Below are 10,775 nucleotides of genomic sequence, written 5' to 3' on the forward strand. Positions count from 1 at the left end.
CACAATGCAGGGCTCTGCTTGGCTCACTATCAGTTGGATCACATGTCTTCACGTTCACTTTTGGTCCGTCTGGCCCATCCCAGCTGTCTAAATTTGATGCTTATTTGACGCACAGAGTTGGATAACCAGCTCCTGTTTCTGTGTCTACGGACGTGTCCCTGACGCGTCCCTGAGCGAATAATGAGTCAGATATGACAGATGAGAGACGCCGTTGGAGTTTGCCCTGACTCGTGCGTGGCACGGATAAAAGGCCAAGGCCAAGGATTCTCCCTCCACCATGATCCCCCTGGCCTTCAGCAGCTTTGTTGCGTGATCTCCTTCAAGTGGCCAGCTCTTAATCATCACGTCGGCCAGCACCAGGCGCCTTTCCACGTAGTATACTGCTCCCGCATGCACCTTCGGCACCCACTACATTGCCGTCGGGGATCGGGCATCTAATGATTTGCATTAGCAGCACCTAAGGGCCTGTTTGGTTCCGATAAGTCACCTGACTTATAAGTCAGGTGACTTAAAACCAGTGACTTATAAGTCACGCCTGTTTGGTTGTCACCTGACTTATAAGTCACCTAACCACACCTTTTCATCTTGTTTTTTATGTAAAAGTGATGGGACCTACACAAAAGGTGGTGACTTATAAGTTGGGTTTGTTTGGCAAAATAAGTCACTTTTTTCAATTTTCGACTTATAAGTTGGTGACTTATTAGGAACCAAACATGCCCAAACACCCCACCACACTCGTATATGGACAGAAGAATAGTACTAGGAATCCTAGGTAGCAGCTACTATAGTGGGTGAATGATTGAGCTATGCTTGAGCTGAGTTGATAATGAGAACCTTCATCAGCACTGGCACATATCAAATCTGCACTCCGTCTTTTTTCTTTGATAAAACCTGCACTGCTAAAGAAGGATAAATTGTGAGAAAAAATTAGGGTTTTTTAATGGTTTGCTTGTGTATAGTACTATTACATGTGTTGCACACGCCACTAGTTTACCTGCAGGCTGCAGGATACTCTACATGATTTGGTACGCTGCCTCGACGCCTTGTCCTGAACAGAGGAAGCAATTCCGGCAAAAAAATGAAAATCAGAAAAGAAAATACAAAGAACAACTGTTTGAAGCGTCAATTCTCTGGTCCTGCCAGGCTATTTTGGAGGACCATTCTACCATTCTGGACTCACCTGCACCAAACGACCAGCAGTACCACCACACCAAATAAGAGCAGCAACCCATCAGAAACAAATGTATGATCAGGAAGATTGCGAGAAATATGGCGACGGTCTCCATCTGATGCATACAGGACATATAGGTTGTCCCCCTGATCTAGGAAACATTCTTCCTAGCCTGAAGGATGCTTCAGCTCAAGAGTTGTCTGGAGTGTCCCCTGCTGGGTGTAGGCCAAGTGTAGCATCCGTTCAACTGTATGGTAATCAAAAATGGCCTGAAGCTTCTGGCGTGTAGGCAACCAGACAAGAGACAGGTGCATTTGACAATGGAAAGCTAACTAACTATTGGAAAATATGTTATCTATGTTTAATGATGGGCTACCTGACGTGGTGTATAGGAAACTCTGCAATTAGCATCTGGCTTCAGAAACAAGCGAAGATAGAGCTCATGAGTAAAATTATTACTCCCTCTCTAAAGAAATATAAGAACGCGAAAGTGCTCTTTTGATCCCGAGCTCATATGCTCCGGCTTTGTCGCGGTCATCGTCATGGTGGCCGTGGCAGTGGCCGTCGTGGTGCGCGTTGGAGTGTCCATGGGCACACGCGTACTTCAACCTTCTAGACGCCTCCAGTAGCAGCTACAGAAAACTCTAATTTGTTGTTGGTGTGGTACTTGTTTATGCGGTTTTATGGTGCATGTAACACTCACTGCAGGGCTAGCTAGCTTCCTGCAAAATATATCCTCACTCTCACTCGGTGTGAGGGACCTTGCATTGACCCTGCTAGTGCCGGCACCGTTAAAACTGAATTGTCAGGCATGATCATCTCTCCTTTCGCTTTGATTAATTAGTGGAGGCTGTGCACACTTCTTCCAGAGCGTAATTATACAAGTTAATTTTAATTATCATGGGATCTATTATTAACTGATTGATCGATAGACGTAGCAACGACAAAATCACCCAGTTAAGTAGTGGGTACGTACGTACATACGCATGCATGTAGTGTAGTGATTGGCGGGAAATTAGTCACCCAATTAAAATAAATACGCGTGTGCATGCATTTTTTTTCGAAAAAAAGACTCCCCAGCCTCTGAATCGAAACGCGTGTGCATGCATGGTGTCGGCATGTGTGCGCATTAATTGGAGCCATGCAGAACGCACATGACCGGATCAACGGTGGCTCTGTTGTTGGTCAGTGCGAGTGAGTGGGTAAGGGGCTGGCTTCGCAAAGTGTTTTTTACAGTAGGCGGGAGCTACCGGTGATCTTTCCACCAATGAGGTGCTGCCACATCTAAAGTTGTGGGACCATGTGTATGTGTATATGAAAGTATTCATTGCAAAAAATCTCTTGTGTTTGTGATTTAAGTCTAGTCAATGTCAGAATGATGCAGTACCTCTTAACAGGAACGGTACACATGCATGCATTTTATCTTTGTTTAAAATTTCAGATGGACAATATCTCTCACACTAATTTTTTTTATTGAAATATTTTATATATTCAAATCCATGAACATGTGATTTGTAGAACAAGACCAATTTTGAATATATTTAAACTAGTTTAAGTTTTTCTATTTCAATCGTATCAAAATTTAAATTTCACTTATTTCAAATTTACTTATTCAAAATAATTGAAATCGATTTTGAAACTAGTGAAATATTTTTTGAAATAAGTGAAATCAGTTTACTGAAACTAGTTTGTTCAAACATGTGAAACTGATTATTTCAAAACATTTTGGTAATGAATGGAATAAGTTTAATGAAATGAGTGAAGTCAGTTCTTTTGAAATGAATGAAATCAGTTTTATATTGAAACGATTGAAACCACTTTTCTAAATATAGTTTTCTTTGTGAGTTTCATATTTCAGCTTATGAAACTGTTTCTTTACTCCATTATGTATTTTTCTGAAACTAATGAAATCTATCTCTTGTAATGAGTGTAATCAGTTTTTTGAAACAAGTGAAATATAGTATTTCAATGGAGCGACTGTAATTGGTTTTCTGAAATGAGTGAAATGAGTTATTTGAAAAAGTGAAATATGTCTTTTTGGTGTGAAACGACTTTTTCAATGTGTGAAATGACATTTCTGCTGAGCGAAATATGTTTCAATATTTGTTTCAAAATATGTTTTCTCAACTGAGAGAAGTATGTTTTCACATCTGAGTGAAATCATTTTCTTCATTGAGTGAAATATGTTTCTTCAGATGAGTGAAATTGGTTTTTTGAACATAAAGAAATTAGTTTTTTTAATGATTGAAATCAACTTTCTGAAATTAGTGAAACTAGTATTTTGAAACGACTAAAATTTGTGTTTTCTAATGCGTGAAAATATGTTCTCTCAACTGAGTGAGATATGTTTTCTCAACCAAGTGAAATTATTTTTTCTTAAATGAGCGACATCACTTTCTTCCGATGAGTGAAAGCAGCTATATTTGAAATAGATGAAATGCGTAAAAATAGTTAATTTCAGAAAAGGTGAAATATGTTTTCTCAATTGAGTGAAATATGTTTTCTCAAACAAGTAAAATATGTGTCTTAAACTAAGTGAAACCAATGTTTACAAAAGGTGAAATTATTATTTTGAAATTTGCAAAACAGGAGCAAACACTTTTATGAAATAGCAAAACAATCTTATTTTATGAAAGTGATGCCAAAGAAAATTGAAATATATAAATTAAAAGTAGTTCAAATATATCCAACATTGATCTTATTCTAGAGGTCTTGTCAACATGATTTCAAATATATAAAAAGTTTGAAAAATAGACATTCTCTTTAAAATATATCAATCATTCAAAATATATGGCCAAAATAAAGTGATGCCATTTATATGGGAAGAGAGAATCATGCATGTCCGGTCGGTCTCTCCATTCCAACTCTCTCTCTCTCTCTCTCTCCTGACGAAGTTGCATGGCATGCATGTATTTTGTCAGATGTGTCAGTGTGTGCCAGTTGTATTTAGATAGTATAAGAAGTGTAGTATATACTCTGACAGAGTGCACGAATCTTGACAAAACTAGATGGACGGCGGATGGTGTGCCGGTACCTCCCGCCACCGGTAAAATTACTTATTCGGGGCTGGCTTGCCCATCGTCGAGCTGCATGTCAACCCCCCGGCTAACTTTCCGACACCATCAAGGCCGGCCGGCAGGACGGTGAACTCCGTTATTCCACATACTTTCTCTATTTCTTTTTAGTCAGTATATAAAGTTTAGTCAAAGTCACGCTTTGTAATGTTTGACTAACTTTATATTAAAATATATTAGCATTCACAATATGAAATCAATATTATCAGATACATCATGGAGTAGAACTTATCAAGCCGGCGGCCACATTAGCAAGCAACAGACCGCCAGCCATCAGGGTAGTGGCAGAAGGAGGTATGTATAGTGGCGTCCGTGCTGGCTGGCCGGATCAATCACATGTCATCCCTTTTCCAAAGTTCTTGGTGGAGTGCGGAATGTGGGAATGGATATGATATGCTCTTCGCGGTCGCCATCTATCCGATATCTGTGTGCCCTGGTAGCTAGCTAGTACGTGTTGCAACGCGTACACCACAAGCTGCGTTAGGAAACACTGCCATCGGCGAGTGAGCGGCAATCACCGACGGCGACGCACATAACTTTGTCAAGATCGGTCGCCGTCCTTTAATTCCTTCCCCCTTTCTGCTGCTGGTGCTGGTCCCGTTGAAAGAGAAAAAGAAGAAAATCAGCGTCCTTTTGGGAGATGATCCATACATCGACTACACATTAGAAAACATAAAGGAAAAAATAAACATGGCAACACGCATGAACGACGTTTCGAGATGTATATAAAGCAAGATGCAAGACTGTTTCGAGATGTATGGATCATACCATGGGGAATATTGGGGAGGTGCACGAGCTAACACTAGCTAGCTTGCCTCCTATGGATAATATAGTGTGGTGTGTGTTTTGTTGCTTCGTTTTGAATTAACTTTTGCATGCATGAGATGGAGATGGATCCATGCGTGCGTGACTGCTCCAAAGCCGTGGGGATTTGCTTTTAATTTACCTATTAAGTTGGAAGAGCATGAAGATCCAACCCTAGTTCGTACCAAATCATGCAACGACTTCATTTGTTTAGACTTTTGAGTGGCAGATTTTTCTTCCCCCACTAAGTATATTAGCTCAATGGTATTTAGTGAACACAGCTTGAGCTAATTAGTTGACCTCTTAAGCATTTGTGCTTTTCTTGGCTCCTCATTTGAGTTGCCTGAACTGAGACAATCTTATGCCAGGAGAGCAAGCTTCCTCCATGATTTTCCAGAGATGGTGTTCCGAAGGGTGCTAGTATGATGTGTTAACGTATAAATGTATTGCCTAGTCTCTTTCATCAGATCGATCTTTTGGTTGCATTGGCTAGAACATGCACTTCTACATGGTATTAGAGCCAAGAGGTCTTGAGTTCAAGACCCGTCAGGCGCAATTAAATTGCTGCCCACTTTCGGTCCACGTTTAGGCCTAAGGGAGGCACACGTGAGGGGGAGTGTTGACGTATAAATGTATTGCCTAGTCTTTTCCATAAGACCGGTGTTTTGATTGCATTGACTAGAGCATGCACTTCTACATGATGAAAGACCCTTGCATTCCATTTACGCCATATGTGCTAAGAGACGACGGCTATTATTCATGAGCGGGCAACACCTTTCTGATGATTTCATTCAAAATGACCTGATATGTACTTTCAAACATAGTAGTACTATTCAACTTGAATGAACTTGTAATTAAAGATGAGAGCATCTGGCCGGCCCCTCAAATTGTTCTATTCCATGTGATGATTTCCAGGAACATTACTAGCTATTACAGTATTTATCTGCTCGCTGCACGTGCCAATTTGGATGTGGGTTATAGTTAACTAGGCCAAATGAATGTTCTCTAAAAAAAACTAGTCCTAATAAAAAGGCTTAAATCATTCAGTCCTAATGAAAAGGCACATGGTCATGGGCAGGATTGAGTTTACTCACAAGTCTAGTTTAATCAACTTGTGCCGAATTAAGGTTTTGGCATCAGGATGGCATCATGCATGGGCCGGCCGGTCGCAGCCTACGAGGCACCATCATGTAACGGCCTAACTCGTGCATGGCAAAGGCAGCACACGCACAATCAAAAGGCGAGGGGTTGTCCATTCACTCAGCAAGCAGCTTTTGCAGCGTAATCTCCCCAGCTGAGGGTCAGCGGCTTAATCATGGCGGCGTCCATGGACGTAGCCATCGCTGGTACGTTGCCGTTGCTCAGTCGTAAATGACTAGGGAGCAGCAGTACTAGTACTCCTAGCCCTATCTACCCGCCAGAGTGGGTGAGGCCTCATCGCATTGTTTATTCTCCAATGATTGATCCATGTAGTTTCAGTTGATTTGATCTGATCCATGTAGCTACTCGTAAACTGACCGTTGTTGGTTGATCCTCTCATGTCCGATCGAGCTTGCCACATCACATCATATTCGCTTTACTCAGCACATGTGGGGGATTTAGGAATGAGATTCTGGAACACCGTAGTCACTCCTAATCCATGTCCATCATGCAATCACATGAAAAAAAGGGTTGCAAATGCATCGGTTTTTTCCTTGCTGTCAATCAGACAGCTTGCACTACATCGGGCTTGAGATGAGCAAGCAAAGTGGCAGTAGTCTCCATCACAACTCACAAGATTACAAGATTGTCCGAGTTGCAGCTCGGGGCTCGTCGGACCGAGTCCAACTCCACTGCAAATGCAGGTGAAGAGGATTGGGGAACATGGCAACAATGCAGATCAAGGCAGCCATCATATGGAAACTATACTACGACAAGTAACCAAAGTCATTCATGGAGAAGATGCATGCAATCTTGCCCTGGCTAAGCAGTAGCATGATACAAGCATAACAGAAAAGGTACAAGCAGAGCCCATACCAAGATAACAAATTCTCCCTATATGTGACATGTATGGCTAAGTCGGCAACCGCTAGTGACAATAGAGTACCCGCACTAACCACGGAGTAAAAAACTTGGTTTATTTTATCAACATGTTTGGCCCTTTCGCGGCAAGGAAGCATGCAGTTTTCAACACCAAATCAAATCGACCCTATGGAGGAAGTGCCTTCCCTAAACATTATGTTAACACAAGCAAAAGGAGACCATGCTAAGACTAGGCTTTATCATGCATATAGCTCCCTCCACTTAATGAAAAGTTTCTCCACCTTGTCAATGATCAAAGCTGAGTGCTTCTACCATTCAGGAACCACCTGTTAACACATGCATAACAAACTTTTATTATAGTCATGATTGAGTAAGTTTATTTTTGCGAGAATTTTTTTGATATATTCATCTTCAATCATGGCAGTACAACGAATATCAGAAATAATAAAAATTACATCCAGATCCGTAGACCACCTAGCGACGACTACCAGCATTGAAGCGAGCCGAAGACGCGCCGCCGTTATCGCCCCTCCATCGCCGGGGTCGGGCACAACTTGTTGTAGTAGACAGTGGGGAAGTCGTCGTGCTCCATACGCCCACCAAGGACGATAGACCTTATTTAAAACATGATCACATGAGCTGCTCTTTTTTGAAAGAAAGGGGGGGGGGGGGGGGGGCTCGATTTCATTAACGAAACCAAATATCTATCATTACAACGAAAAACGCAGACCGGCAACCTCACAAATGTTTGTGTTTCCAGAACTGTTCCCCCATTGCCCTCTCTTGTATACAAGGATGGCAAGGCTTTAAGAAATTGTGATCCATCTGATGTAATCTTTATAGTGTGTTTGTTGCGGTGTGATGAATTATCACATTATGATCAGATTTGTATATATTTTATTCATGAATTCATATGAGTTCTTTGCTACATTATTTATAGACATATATGCTCTTTGATTTGTTAGTCCTGCTCTGGTCATCTTTAGATGAAATATCTCCTAGAGAGAGTTTATGTTGGTAGAGTTCGTTCTTGCAAGTAATATATCACAATAACAGAAAACGGGAGATTTGTATCTTGCTGTGTACCCTGCATGCCATCGGTCACATGCAACTCCACCTCCATGCATCTCACACAGTGCAGCACCAGCCAATTCATCTTTTCGGTTCGATAGCTAGCTTGTAACCGCCAGAAGATCGATGACGGCGTCACAATTGGTTGTAAACTGCTCCATCGCACGTACTGACGTACACATGCACACAGTCATGCGGTGTATGGGATCGTCGCAAGGGGGATCTATGTAGGTCGATTGTAAATGGGGGCAATTCAGTCCTAGTCCTAAGTCGACCACCCTAATTAAACAAAACGTGGTTCCCCTAAAATAACACGTACGTCCCAGTTGCTCTAGTAGCTGATGAAGCACTTGTTTCTTATCCCTAACTTGTGTGTTCATCACCTTTTTAGGGTACCGGCAGAGCGTTTACATGTTAATTAACCTCGTCTCGATCGATCTCCCGGTTAGTACTGGCGGAATTAATTGGTAACCAATCTTCTCGGGGAGGGTTTTGCCGGCAGGCATGGTAATCAATCCTAGCTTAGCCTCAGCTAATTTGCATCATGCATGTACCAAACTGATGGTACTATAGCTAAGCTAGTCGTAGGGAATTAATTAATAATGAAATTAGTCAACCTGTCATGGCTGGCTGTACGAACGATGATAATAATGAGCTGTGTCGAGCCGTTAGGGCATGTATAATGATTCTATCTTAGGAGTGCCACATAGGATAAATTATGAGGTGGAGGAAGAGAACTCATAAGAGAAGGCTTGTCTTCTCTTATTTAAGATAAGACAAGAGATGATCTCTTAGCACAATATGTCTCACCATATTTTTAGGAATTGCTAGTTATTGAAGATAAGGCTAAGAGATGACCCATTATAGACATTTTTCTTTATCATCTCTACATTACATGCAAAACTTAAGATAAGACTATTTTATCAATCATTGTACATGCCCTTAGTGGCCACTCCGGCCTTGATGTGTCCTGCCGCTGGCCTCTGAACGGAATGGCCCTACTACAGTGCACCCTCCCTATTGCTTGCCTTGCTTTTTGAAATATCCCTACTAGCCTATTGCTACTACTGCAGCTCGATCCGTTCTGTTACCACTACGCCATCGCCATGTCCGGCCGTGGATGCGTGCATGAACCATCTAGCTACCACGTACTGTTGCTACAAGAGTAACAAGACTATGCAGCTAGCCAGCTACTGCCAATGATCGATCAGATAAAATAATTGAGTTCCAGTAGTCAACGACGATGGAAATATTGATGGATGGGTTCGACCGACGACGCACAGCGAAATCTAATAATCTAAACAAAATAAATCCGACTCGCGTGTCGACTAGCAGTGTTTTCGTTGTTAAACTATTGGGCGTTGCGCTTGCGCATAGTACATGCACCATGATGAGTTTTACCGGCAACGATCATTCGATACGACGAAGGCAGCTACCTCTCTTTTTACCTACTATATAGAAAATGAGATTGCTGAATCTCACTACGCTGAGGGCCGATCGCCTCGACGTACCTCGATGCATATGCTGGGCCTGGGCTGCCGGTGGATTCTGCCTGCCGGAAAGAGACGTCGACGGCCCGGGTTTTCGCAGTATTTTATCCCATCCGATCCTCAGATTACGCGGATGGGGTAGATGGCGATGCGATCAGCTACCTTGCCGGCCGGCTCTACGATGTACATGTACTGTACGCACGTATATGTGGCAGTAGAAGAAATGGATAAAGCAACCGATAAGCTGCAGCCTGCAGCTTATATATATCTCAACGTACTACTAGTCTACTAGACTACTACTCCCGTTCATGACTAGGTCTCGTCGGTGTTGGTCACTTTGAACTGTTTATTTGACCCCTCGTTTGTGGCGCGGGCAGACCAAGAGGTAGAACATATATACACAAGGTTCCTAATTTCGTTTCATAATATGAGAGTGTTGTTTTAATCTATAATATACACTGTTGTGAACTTCAGATACGTCTGGGGACATGCATATAACATACCCAGAGATCGATCCATGGACGCTGATTGCCAATTAAATAACCAGCAAGGCCTTAAGCGGGAGCAAACATGTCGCTGTACTAGACACTAGAGAGTGCTGTATACAGAACGCTTTGCAACGGTAGTGTTCTGGTGATCGATCCTGCTGTAGGTGCAGGTTTAATTCGTGTGGGAAATATCAGGGGTGTCTTCCCAGTGAAGCTGCTCTTTGATGGCAGAGATCGGTCCAGCGAGGACAAGAATTTCCGGCAGAGTTACCGACGGTAGAGGCTAGGAGCACGCGCCTACGCGGTTGGCCGGACGTACCACATGCATCCTATCTATAGCTAGCTGGAACCCAGCCCCGACGCAACGCATCATCCAGAATTCTAGATGGACAGCGGTTCGGCCCAGCCGGTCGGGCCTAAATTTCGTGTTTTGACCCTTTTTTGAAAGTTGTTCGAGATCTGACCCTGCTTTGGAAAAATTTCGGGATCTGACCCTTTCTTACCATTAAGGTCACCAGCGGTAGGGTCAATTGCGTGTCGTCCTTTTTCAAAGTAGTTCTTGGTGGAGTTTGGAATGTGGGCCGGGGATGGACCATGCATGGATATGCACCTCGCGATCGCCATCCATCCGATACCTGTGTGCCCTGGTAGCTTA

The sequence above is a fragment of the Triticum urartu genome, chromosome 7 (assembly GCF_003073215.2).
Source record: "Triticum urartu cultivar G1812 chromosome 7, Tu2.1, whole genome shotgun sequence".
NCBI lineage: Eukaryota > Viridiplantae > Streptophyta > Magnoliopsida > Poales > Poaceae > Triticum > Triticum urartu.